Raw genomic sequence first — 11,663 nt, 5'->3', positions numbered from 1 at the left:
TGGCAGGCCTGCTAATGAACAATTATGGACTCTCTCTATGGAAGAGCACGAGATAATTATAGATGCTTTGCAAAAAAGAGAGGATGCAGATGGTATCAAAAAATGAATATCAAGTAAGTTATAATTTGAACCCTTAATCCACATCCCTTTTAAAATTCATGATGCATATTTTATATAGCATTTTAAATCATGCATCATAATTATAAAATCTAATCTAGTAATTTTATTTCAGGTCTACCACAAGTAGAAGGAATCAATGAAAACCAAGTTATTTGTGCATACTTTATGTTTCATTTTGAATAATTACAAGTAATTTAAAGTTTTGTACCCTTAACGCAAATCCCTTTGAAGAGTCGTGATGTATGCTTTATGTTGTATTTTAAATTCAATGCATCCTCATTATAAAAACTAATCATATGTATTTTTTTTTCCAAGTCTCTCAAAGTAGACTTGGCCTCAATGACTACTATTGTTTGTGCATACTTTATGTTGTATTTTGAGAGATATAAATCCTTATTATTATAATTTAAATAGACTGTTAATTTATTTTAGATAGGTCTTCTTGATTACACTTTGTGTAATATACGTAAATGAGAGACTATTGGTCAAATTTATGAATGAGATAATTATGTTTTAATCAAGTTCTATTCAATATATTTGTTTTGATACTTTTCTCTTATCATCATTATTATTGTAATAGTAATTATATATTTGATTATATATTTTGCTTATCTATGATGATTAATACTTTTTAATTTAGAATATGTTATAATTATAAGATATGTTTTGATACTTTGGGCTTATCATCATTGTTAGTTCATGATGTACACCTTTAGTTTATCTAATCACAAGTTATTTAAATAAAATTCCAAAAATAAAATTTCAAGTCCACATAAGCCATATAATATCTAATCCATAAATATATTTGGATGGTAACATGATGAACTCCGCATAATATCTAATGTGCACAAAATATATAAAGTATGCACAAAATGTATATGATCTAATCCTACTATGAAACTATTCATATATATAAAGTATGTGCATGTCCAAGACAATATATACAATGTTAAAAAATAATTACACGTGTAAACAAATGTGTAAAGTCCATAAAAAAGTACATATCATATAAAAAAGTACATGTACATCATATCAGAGCCAAATAAACAGTAAAATCTAAGTGTTATCATCAATAACATCTCGTGGTCTCATCTCCCGAAGACGTGGACCAAATCCACCCATCTCATGTTGTACAAGGAAAAAATAATATTAAAATACTTGAAATTAACTATTAAAAGAATCATTTATCAAATACAGTTGGAATTCATAAATTAAGTTACAAACTTACCATATGTGTGTGCACATCAAATCTAGTAACTTGTTCAACATCCTGTACACAAGATAAGAAACATGATATAACGAACATGAGCACATACATGTGTTTATTTTTTTATTAAATAAAAATGGACATTTATATTTGATTTTAAAATAATCATATAATAAAATATCATACATAAGGTTGCTCATCAAATCCTCTAGCAATATCTTGTGTAGTATCAACACCAAATGTAGTGCTAGCTAAGTCTTGTACAAGGTCAAATTCAAAGTGTCTAATTAAATCTTAAATTAAGAGTCAAAATAAGATCAAATTAAGTATTACATATTAAGACCTCAAAGGATGTCCATGTGCATTCAAATTGGCTCTGATAAAAATAATGAGGATAACTTATCCTGATAGTAGTGCCCACCTGCAAACATGCATTTAATGAAATCATATTTATTGAACATATATATGTGTATTAAATAATTTTAGGTTAAGTTACAATGTTGTAAGTTCATATTTAATTTATGAATTCTAAGATACATACCACATATGGTGTCACAGTTGTCACACCCTTTTCTCGATGTGATGTAGAGGGTCCCTCGTGACCTGAATCCTAGAGAAAGAATCATTCAATGTATCAACATGAAAATTTATATAGTATACGATGATAAGAAGAAAAAGATAAAGGAGGAGAATGTGAAGGAGCTGGAGAATCATAAGCAGGAAAAGATTTTAGAAGCTGACCAGAACCTGGAGGAGGTGACCACTGGAGAAGTTCATAGGGTTGACGACAAAGCTACTATTGGTGACACCCCAAAAAAGGAACATGACAACTCTGGTAAGATTGATCTCTCCTCAAACCCTCCTCCTAAGGGTATGAAAGGTTTTATGGACACTATGGAATGGTTAATAACCATTTACAAGAAAGTTGTGTATGATAACAAGAAGCTCAACCACAGAATTTAGATTCTAGAAACTATCAACACCGGGGAAGGGAAGACTATGGCTGATTATATGGAGGATTTGACAAATACTATTGCTAAAGCTGAAAATATAAGAGACTCCTTCAACCCCAAATTTGAGCAAATCGAGAAAGACTTGCTAGAGAGGAAAATAAATGTTGATGCTATGGATCAAACTATATCGGGTATTGTCAGTAAAGTCAGCAAAATTGAGGATTGCCTCAAGAGTATTGCAGAGAAAAGCTTAAACATCCTGAAGGTTTCTATTGGCAATACAAAAACTCTCATTAGTGAATTGGACAAGGAGAAGGATACCCTAGATATTGACCCTGACACTGAAGGTACAAGAGATGCCCAAGGACCCAAAACAAGAACTAGAGGTAAAAAGAAGGAGAAGAAGCCTAATAAGGACCTGGATGATCTCAAAGTTGTTGCGGCCACCTATGACCAATTGGTGATAAAGGCGGAGGACCTCCTGAAGACTCTCTAACTGTGTTGTGCTTTCCTAGTTTCTTTGTTGTTTCTATCTTTTGTTGTCTTTTCAGTTTGCTGGCTTTTTTGCCAGACGTTTTGTAAGCGGTTTATAAGCTCTTGACTCTCTTTGATGACATTTCTTAATTTCCTTTGTTAAAGGTTTCAGGTCCTCAAAAACCTATTTTTCTTATTAATCAGAACATATTAACTTAAAAATCTAGTATAATGTCTAGATAGAAATTGATACTATACCCCATAAGGTGTGTCGAGTTGTGCTCTAGTAGATGTAATATTGACTCTAATATTAGGTGTAGTCCTTATCTACATAAACCAAATTTATTTAATGAAGTATTAAATATTGTACAAAGAAAAAGATATGCACTTAATTTATACCTATATTTAATGAAGTATTTAAAGATTGACATGTACATGTATATATATACCTGGTCAAGATGATCATTAGAGCAAAGAAAATCCATATATGATGTCATCATAATATCATTTGTTGCATCATGCTCACCTGGAACTGAAGCAGATCCTAGATCAGCAATAGAACCTACACACATCTCATGACAACTCAAATACATATGTGGCATCCATCGAGGAGCAGATGCCATGTGAGCAGCTTGCTCACTCAGGTTACCTTTGAGGGAAGTCAAAGCATCTAATGTTGAAATGAATGATGTATTCTGCACATCTGCAAGAATCGATGGAGCAACAAGTGGAACTATGGGTGGATCTAGTAGGGGATTATTACTCCGTGCCCCTAATCTATGTTGTGGCATTCCACGACCAATACCCTGGAATGACTTAATATCAAAATAATTTGGTTTTTAGTGCATTACAAACTCACAGTATAATTTCTTCAAAAAATATAAAGGGACCTCATAATTACGATGTGGTGGATAATAAAAAACCATCCACCATCTATCCCAAAAGTGTCTAGCCATTTTTGGATGCACACACCACCTAATTGAAATTCTTTTTTGGTTAGGTTGCATTGGTTCTCTTGTTTTGGGGTTAGTAAAATATGGACATAAATGAGCTTTGGTTATTTTGAGATCAATGATTTGCCTATAAGTTAAACCATCGGCATAAAAATTACGCAACTCTTGTCGTCGTCTATGAAATTGATCTAATTGAGAATCAATAGATCTAACTGACTCGACAACAGTTTGCATTGATTTTGCAAACTCTAGAAGATGGAGTGGCGTGATTGGCTCATTTTCGATAGCAGTAATATTTTGTTCAATCACTTGTAGGTTTTCATTAATTCATTCTCTTAAACAAATTTCATCCAATCTAGGGGGTGGTGGTGGTGGTGGTGGTGGTGGTGGTGGTGGTGGTGATGGTGGTGGTGGTGGTGGTGGAGGTAGAGGAGGAGGGGGTTGCGATGGGGGATTCCCACCTAATAATTCATCTATGTCAAAGACATCCATGATAACAAGAGCTCTTGCATATATATATATATATATATATATAGATACAGGAATTATATACAACTCTATGTCAAAGAAAAATCTATTTTAGTTTTAAAAAAAACATTTATAAATAGTAACATTTCTATGTTATTGAATGAGATACACATGAAATATAATATAATATTGAACTTCAAAAAATATACATGTACATACTATTGAATCTTTAAATATAAAATTTGCACACAAAACTTAATAAAAACTTTCAATGAAACTTCATAAATCTATTATATATTCAATTTAATGCATTCATTTCTTGTAAAATGCATCAACTATTAAAATCAATATAAAATATTACATACATGAACTTGTAAAAAAAGTTAAATAAGATCATCAACATATGGTCAAAATAATGGTGATGTAGTACACATCATATACTTTAGCAAAAGACTCAATACTTTTAAATGAAGTGTGATAGGATCAATATGAAGGATGGGGTAGAAAAGTATAGTTAGGATCAAAACTGATCAATTATTTAAAGCTCAACAATGATGCAAATATTCAAATATACAAATTATGATAATATGATAAGTATGATATCTAATTTAAAATATTTAATATGCATGATAGTGGAGTACCATGATGCCTCTAATGTAGGATCAATCTATGTGATGTAATAATATAATATTGATATAAGTAGGATTGCTCGTAAGATATGCCAATGTAAGATCAATAAAGAAGTGGGAAATAAGATGATCCTCCTTAGTGTAAGAATATATAAGGATTGATGATAAGTTCTTTAAATAAGATATTGAAATGTAAGATCATTACGCTCTATAAACCAAGATATGATCATAAGATCATGCAAGATAATAGCAATACAAGATCATCATGTGAGGCACAATCATATGATACTAAGATGCAAAAATGTATGATCAAATAGTGATAATCTATTATATTCTCTAAAATAATAGGCATGACAATAAAGGATTGTAAATAGCATGCTCTTGTTGAAAAAAAATAAAATAATGATGATAAGTCATTGATGAAAAATAATAAATAACATGTTTTTAGTAACTAGACATAATTTGAGTAAGAGATCATATAGACCTAATTATCAGTGTACCTAGATATAATTATATATAAATGGAAGGATATACAAAAATGAACTAAAGTGATAAATTTCCCAATGTATGAACATAAGATAATACTTTAAGAAGATAGATTAACCAATATACAAAGATAAGATAATGCTTTAATAAGATTTAAAAAAAACACTATATGAACATATGTGAAGAAAATAGTCTTGAAGATCATAAGATAGAACAAATATTAAAGTATAAGACATAAATCATTATGGGAAATTAGTAGTTATTAATAAAGATTAGATAGTGTAAAAATAGGAGATAAAACATATGAAGTAAAAGTAGGAATCATGAAAGGAAATCAAGTGAGAAAATATTAAACATGCCCTACAATTGGGGTAATAGAATATGAATTAAACATAAAAGATTAAATTAAACATATATCCTCCCAAAGTGGGAGATAAGACATAAAGGAGATAAATAGCTACCAAAAGATAAAGTAGATGTGAAAAGTGAAAAATATGAAAGATAAATTATGAATGAAGATTCACTTTGTTGGTGCATAATTATTTTCTTGTATTTAGCTAACTATTGTATTGCATATTTTCACCTAGGATAGGATAAGATTACTTGGGTAGATATCTACCTAGGTAGGCATCACATGTTCAACTCATACTCCCTATTTTGGTAGAGATGTGAATATATGTTACTCATCTTCTAAATTTTTTTGTATGGATGTTTGTGTATGTGATATTTTTTTCTTTAATTTCTATTTTTTTAATAAATTTTGTTAAAAATTTATAAAATTGTGTAAGAGTTCTTTGTAAAGAGGATTTTATATATTAGAATTTTCCTAAAACATGTCTCAAAATGATTAAAACACTTGAATCAAGGTCAAAAACTAGGAATGTGAGATACATGATATGGATGATGACAAGGATGGTTGAGAATAAAGAGAATTTGAATGGATTATGGTATACTCCTAAGTGTAGGGTACTTTTAAAAAATAGATTATACATGATGCAAGAATTTGGTCTTCATCATGGTACTTGTCCAAGGTGTCATAAGAATGGTTTTCACCCATGAATAAAAAAATTATGTTTACTTTTCTCTCTTTTTTAATTTTTATGCAAGACCAAATCCTTTAGGTGTGGATATGTTAAATGATACATGGGATATTTATAAGTTTTTAAAAATCCTACCCAAAAAATATAGACACCAACTATGGATCTATTATGCAATGTCATGGCATAATAGGACTTATTATGTTGTCATGGCATAATAGGTCCTATTATGCAATGACATGATATAATAGGTCCTATTATTCCATGACATGACATAATAGGTCCATAATTAGTCCTATCATACTAAGTAAACATGTTGAATTAGTACTTCAGTGCTAGAGATGAATTAGATTATGAAGTTGGCAATTCGAGAAAATCATGTCATGTCATGGCTTAATAGGTCCTATTATGGACCTATTATGCTATGATGGCATATGGGCCTATTATGCTATGATGGCATAATAGGTGGACTATTATGCAATTTCATGGCATAATAGGACCTATTATGTCATGATGGCGTAATAGGTCCTATTATGCAATTTCATGGCATAATAGGACCTATTATGTCGTGATGGCGTAATAGGTCCTATTATGCAATTTCATGGCATAATAGGACCTATTATGTAGTGAGTAAACATGTCAAATTAGCATATTTTCAATATTGGGTATGAATTAGATGATGAAGTTGGCAATTCGAGAAAATCATGTCATGTTGTGGCTTAATAGGTCCTATTATGGACCTGTTATGCCATGATGGCATAATAGGTGGACTATTATGCAATGTCATGGCATAGTAGGACCTATTATGCCATGATGGCATAATAGGTCCTATTATGCCATGACGTGATATAATAGGACCAACTATGGACCTATTATGCAATGTCATGGCATAATAGGTCCTATTATGCCATGACATGATATAATAGGACCAACTATGGACCTATTATGCAATGTCATGGCATAATAGGACATATTATGCCATCATGGCATAATAGGTCCATAATTAGTCCTATCATACTAAGTAAACATCTCGAATTACCATAGTTTTAGTGTTGGAGATGAATTAGATGATGAAGTTGGCAATTCGAGAAAATCATGTCATGTTGTGGCTTAATAGGTCCTATTCTGGACCTGTTATGTCATGTTGGCATAATAGGTGGACTATTATGCAATGTCATGGCATAATAGGACCTATTATACCATGATGGCATAATAGGTCCTAGTATTCCATGACCTTATATAATAGGACCAACTATGGACCTATTATGCAATGTCATGGCATAATAGGAGATATTATGCCATCATGGCATAATGTGTCCTATTATGTCATGACATGGCATAATGTGTCCATAATTGGTCCTTTTATACCATGACATGACATAATATGACCATAATAGGACCTTTATGCCATGACATGGTATAAACATAAGCCTAAACTTTGATATCTAAAATTTGAAGAGTAATGTTAATCACTTTTAAGGTTATACTACTAGTGGTAACTTTTGTATTGCCTAATAAGGATTAAGAACAATTTTGGTACATATGTTCAATTTAAGGAATTGGAATGGTGGCTTGCTAGAAGTGGTTAAATTTTTTTGTTTATTGGTTGAAAGGCCCAATACCTTAAAAAATAATTCCTAGAAACATTTAACGGTCCTATTGTGTCATTTCATTTAGTTTGGTTTGGATTTGGTTTTGATTTCCTTTTAGTTTCAGTTTTGTTTTGGTTTTCGTTTTGATTTTGTTTTGATTTGGTTTTGGTTTTCATTTTGATTTTGTTTCGATTTGGTTTTGGTTTTCGTTTTGATTTCCATTTAGTTTCGGTTTTGTTTCGATTTGGTTTTCATTTTGATGTTTCTGAGATATCTTGTATCTTGTAAATTTGATATTTTGTTTTGTTAACTATCTAGGTTTGATTTTGACTTGTAAATTTGTTGATTAGGGTTTAGGGTTAACTGTTGAAGAATATTTCAAATCAAAATTAAGAATTTACAAATGTAAAAATTTATTTATAGGCTACTTTATAAAAAACTAAAATAATACCAAAAAAATCTAAATAATACACAAAAAAACAGGAAAAATATACAAGAAAATTACAAAATGTGAAAATAGATGATTGAATGTGTACCTGGGATAGTGGTGGAGGCTTGAAATGGAATCCACAGCATGGGGGGCCATTTTTGATCTCCTATTCTCACTTCAGCTCCAAGGTGAAAATGAAAAAATTCGATCGAAAAAAAGGGTAAAATACGATTTAGAAACAGGCCCCATTTTAGAACGAAACGGGTGCCCGTTTATTTTTGCTTTGGGCCCTTGTTACCTTTCGGCTCGAGTGCCCAAAGCATAAACGAGCCCCCATTTTTTGAAAATGGGCCCTCATTTTTAAGAGCATGTTTTCCAACACACAGACTTCCACAAATTTGTGACTCATTACCTTGCACTTTCCCATCAGATGAGATGCTCCTTTACCCTCAAGTTGTAATTACACCATTTGACAAATGGGACCTGGATTGTGTAGGTCCAATTGATCCACAATCAAATGGTAAGTCCTATATCCTAATATGTATTTTCTATGTCACTAAATGGGTTAAAGCTAAACCAATGAAACATGCAAGGGATAATAAGGTTGCAGAAATCCCTTATGAAGATATCTTCACCAAATATGGAGTTCCAAGGGAAATAGTAACAAATAAAGGAGCTCAATTCACATCAACCCTTATTACAGCACAAGTTAATGAATACAACATTACCCCTTACCATCCTCAGTAAAATGGGAAAGCTGAGATCACAAACCTATAAATTGAAGAAATTCTAAAAAAAAATAGTGGCCATTCATAGGAAAGATTGGTCAAAAAGATTGTCAGAAGATATTTGGGCCTACAGAACCACATGGAAAACAACCACTGGTTTCACACCATTTGAACTATTATATGGCAAAATAGACATGATGCCAATTGAGTTTGAATATAGAACTTTAAGGACTACATTAAATTTAGAAATAAACCTATCAATAGCACAAATAGAAAGGATCATACATCTCAATAGGTTAGATGAAATGAGGAAGGCGACCCTTCATCACATTAAAGTTGTGCAAGCTCAATGGATAAAATGGCATGATAAATACATTAATGAAAAGCAGTTACAACTAGGGTATGGGCTCTTCTTTATGACTCTAGGTATCAGGAAGGTGTTGGAAGGTAAAAAACTAGATGGCCAGGGCCATATGAGGTAGCACAAGTATTTTCCAATGGAGTTGTTCAACTTACCACAATTGACCATGTTAGATTTAATTTCTAGTCAATGGTCATCACTTTCATTTATATCAGAAGCCAACTTTAAAAGTGAAGTTCATGTAGAAATTCACCACCTCTCCTACAGCTAAAGGAAGTGGACCATGTGTCCATCCTTCTACTTAAGACACATATGCATCAAATCATAATAAAGATTTTCACTTCAATGGAAGTCAAATTCTCTTCTCATTTCGTACATCCACCTTCACTTCATAATTCTTTCTTTTCCATCAATCTCTCCATTATAACACTCCACCTCGTGTACTTCATTTATTACTTAATTGATTGATTGACAGGTACTATGCATACCATAATTCGAGATATTCAAATGTAATTTATTAGGTACATGAGAACAATTACTTCTTCCATTATTATCTTAAATGACATTACTTTTCATCATGCTCATTAATTATGATATTTGCATAGCATATTATTTCCATGCCCCTTCATCCTGTGTGGACACATGCCTTAATTTAGATTAGGAAAGGAAAACACACCCATTAGTTGTCTTTTAGTTTATTTGAATCACATCTTCCCATTGGTTGTCTTTTAGTTGATTTGAACCAATGTTTTGACACTTGAAAGGTCACAACATCCTAACCATCCCCTAACCTAACCCATTCCTATCCTATCTTGCACATTCTAACCTCCTTATCCTAACCTCCTATGGTGTGGATATTCTTCCCTTAAGACACATGGCACTTCTACCACATGTCTCCTCCCTTGGAAACTTGCCCTCTCATGAGCAAGGCTCCTTGACACTTGTCACCATAGATATGACAATTGTCTCTTCCTCCAACCTCTTATCCAACTTCCTCAATCTTGACCCTTGATATTTTTAGATCAAATCTGGACCGTCAATTCCTGCCACCTCAGCTTTGGCCTTGGAAATCCTATAAATATCCCCCATTTTGGAGCAATAAGGATCTCTGGAATTCATATTCTTAGCATCATTACTATAGGCACTAATACATTTGCCCTAAAATTTCAACAGTGGTTTCCGACGGAGAAGGTATATTGTGAACAAATTTGATTTTTTTTTTGAAAAATTGCCCGCATTCATCAGAATTCCAACAATAATTCAATATATGTTTGCGGTAGAGAAGGAATTGGCAATGACATTTGTGTTTTTTTACAAAAAGTGCCCGCGTTCGTCAAAATTTTGACGACAGCGGGCATTACTTAAAAAAAAAGACCAAGACATTTCAAATCATTTTCGCGGCCTCTTCCCATTCTCTTGTTGTCGCCCCAACAGGGTATTCTCTCCCACAGTTCCACCTCTGTTTGCTAGAATACCCCAGCCTTGCCTCTGCCACTACTCATTGCTTGTTCCTAGTCATAGTTGTTTAGGCAGGAACCACTGGTCAAGCGGTTAACTGGTTTTTGTTCTTATGGTGGAATTTTCCTAGAACTGGAACAAAGCATGGGATCTTTGAAGTGAAATATTTCACTTGGCAGAGGAAGGAACTCGAACAAGGATTGAAGGCCCCCCACTTCGTGGTCATGGTGTGGTTGACTATCTATACATACAATGACAAACCCCAGCAACTATATCGATCGAGGTTGTGTTTGTGTATGTAATGCCACAACCGGTTTTTTCTGGGCGATCATCCGGGCCTCAAAGTGGACCTGCAGGGGAGAGGTTTTTTCTGATCTTAACACTTTTTGTTTTCATGACATTTGAGTGAATTAGTAGACCACAGCTACAATTGTTATGGAACCTGGGAAGCTGCTTGAAATTTCATATTGATCAACCTTGTGAGTAAACCATGGCTCCATTGGGTTTGTCATAATAATTTCAGCACCATCCATGATTAGTCCATCATATTTCATGATTAACAATAGCGAACTTATCAAATGTCACATAACACCATGCAATGAAACTTAAGACATAAATCATTATTCTTCTGTATGAGATTTTTTAACCAAGATTATCATATTTCAGCTTGTGTGATAAGTTTTGGCATGGGAATCAACTAATAGACAACATAGATATTTATCATCAACCTCCTTTTTTTTCACCAAAGGGATAAAAATTTATTAAAC

This window comes from Cryptomeria japonica, chromosome 5 (assembly GCF_030272615.1).
Source record: "Cryptomeria japonica chromosome 5, Sugi_1.0, whole genome shotgun sequence".
Taxonomy (NCBI): domain Eukaryota; kingdom Viridiplantae; phylum Streptophyta; class Pinopsida; order Cupressales; family Cupressaceae; genus Cryptomeria; species Cryptomeria japonica.
Note: the sequence above shows the minus strand (reverse complement) of the source record.